The sequence below is a fragment of the Bos indicus genome, chromosome 15 (genome assembly GCF_029378745.1).
Source record: "Bos indicus isolate NIAB-ARS_2022 breed Sahiwal x Tharparkar chromosome 15, NIAB-ARS_B.indTharparkar_mat_pri_1.0, whole genome shotgun sequence".
Classification (NCBI taxonomy): domain Eukaryota; kingdom Metazoa; phylum Chordata; class Mammalia; order Artiodactyla; family Bovidae; genus Bos; species Bos indicus.
Genome location: NC_091774.1, coordinates 1,371,550 through 1,374,003, shown reverse-complemented (window position 1 = coordinate 1,374,003; position 2,454 = coordinate 1,371,550).

Below are 2,454 nucleotides of genomic sequence, written 5' to 3'. Positions count from 1 at the left end.
TGTTAGGTCCATACCATTTCTTTCCTTTATCAAGTCCATCTTTGCATGAAATGTTCCCTTGGTATCTCTAATTTTCTTAAAGAGATCTCTAGTCTTTCCCATTCTATTGCCTTCCCTGTGTTTCTTTGCATTGATTGCCGAGGAAGGCTCTCTTATCTCTCCTTGCTATTCTTTGAAACTCTGCATTCAGATGCTTATATCTTTCCTTTTCTCCATTGCTTTTTGCTTCTCTTCTTTTCATTTGTAAGGCCTCCTCAGACAGCCATATTGCTTTTTTGCATTTCTTTTCCATGGGGAAGGTCTTGATCCCTGTCTCTGGTACAATGTCATGACCCTCCATCCATAGTTCATCAGGCACTCTGTCTATCAGGTCTAGTACCTTAAATCTATTTCTCACTTCTACTGTATAATCATAAGGGATACATGAATGTCTAGTGGTTTTCCCTCCTTTCTTCAATTTAAGTCTGAATTTGGCAATAAAGATTTCGTGATCTGAACCACGGTCAGCTCCCAGTCTTGTTTTTGCTGACTGTATAGAGCTTCTCCAACTTTGGCTGCAAAGAATATAATCAATATGATTTTGGGGTTGACCATCTTGTGATGTCCATGTGTAAAGTCTTCTCTTGTGTTGTTTGAAGAGGGTGTTTGCTATGACCAGTGCGTTCTATTGGCAAACTCTATTAGCCTTTTCCCTGCTTAATTCCGTACTCCAAGACCAAATTTTCCTGTTACTTTAGGTGTTTCTTGACTTTCTACTTTTGCATTCCAGCCCCCTATAATGAAAAGGACATCTTTTTGGGGTATTAGTTCTAAAAGGTCTTGTAGGGCTTCATAGAACTGTTCAACTTCAGCTTCTTCAGCATTACTGGTTGGGGCATAGGCTTGGATTACTGTGATATTGAATGGTTTGCCTTGGAAATGAACAAGAGATCATTCTATCATGTTTGAGATTTCATCCAAGTACTGCATTTCGGACTCTTTTGTTGACCATGATGGCTACTCCATTTTTTCTAAGGGATTCCTGCCCACGTTAGTAGATATAATGGTCATCTGAGTTAAATTCACCCATTCCTGTCCATTTTGCATTTCTTTTCCACTTGGCTCAGATCACGAAATCCTTACTGCCAAATTCAGAATTAAATTGAAGAAAGGAGGGAAAACCACTAGACCATTCACGTATCCCTTATGGTTATACAGTGGAAGTGAGAAATAGATTTAACGGACTAGATCTGATAGAGTGCCTGATGAACTATGGATGGAGGTTCGTGGAAAATCAGGAGTTGCTGATTCCTAGAATGTTGATATTCACTCTTGCTATCTTCTCTTTGACCACTTACAATTTGCCTTGACTCATTGCCTTGACCCAACATTCCAGGTTCCTATGTAATATTGCTCTTTACAGCATCAGACCTTGCTTCTATCACCAGTCAAATCCCACAACTGGGTATTGTTTTTGTTTTGGCTCCATCTCTTTAGTCTTTCTGGAGTTATTTCTCCACTGATCTCCAGTAGCATATTGGGCACCCACTGACCTGGGGAGTTCCTCTTTCAGTATCCTATCATTTTGCCTTTTCATATTGTTCATGGGGTTCTCAAGGCAAGAATACTGAAGTGGTTTGCCATTCCCCTCTCCAGTGGACCGCCTCTGTCAGATCTCTCCATCATGACCCATCTGTCTTGGGTGGCCCCACGTGGCATGGCTCAGTTTCATTGAGTTAGACAAGGCTGTGGTCCTTGTGATCAGATTGGCTAGATTTCTGTGATTATGGTTCAGTTTGTCTGCCCTCTGATGCCCTCTCACAACACCTACCATCTTACTTGGGTTTCTCTTACCTTGGACATGGGGTATTTCTTCACGGCTGCTCCAGCAAAGTGCAGCCACTGCTCCTTCCCTTGGACAAGGGGTATCTTCTCACAGCTGTCCCTCCTGACCTTGAACGTGAAGTAGCTCCTTTTGGCCCTCCCACATTGTTAACCTCCCAAAAAAGTGATGTATTTATCCAATTGATGAACTTAGGTTGACATATCATTATCACCCAAAGTCCAGAGTTTACATTAGACTTCACTCTTGGTGATGTACAACATATGGGTTGACAAATGTACAGTAACATGTATCTATCATTATAGTACCACCCAGATGGTTTCACTGTTCTAGATGTCCTCTGTGCTCCACCTATTGATCTATCCCAACACTTGAATCCTTGGCAACCACTGAACATTATACTGTCTCCAGAGGGTTCCGCCCCCCCCCCCCCCCAGAATGTCTTATAATGGGCATTGTACAGTACATAACCTTTTAACATTGGTTTCTTTTATTAAGAATATGCATGCAAGATTTCTTCTTGTTATTTTATGCCTTGGCAGCTTATTTCTTTTTAGTGCTGAATAATATTCATTTATCTGGATATACCATATTAACAATTTACTGAGCATGGCCCCGCCAACCAGAACAAG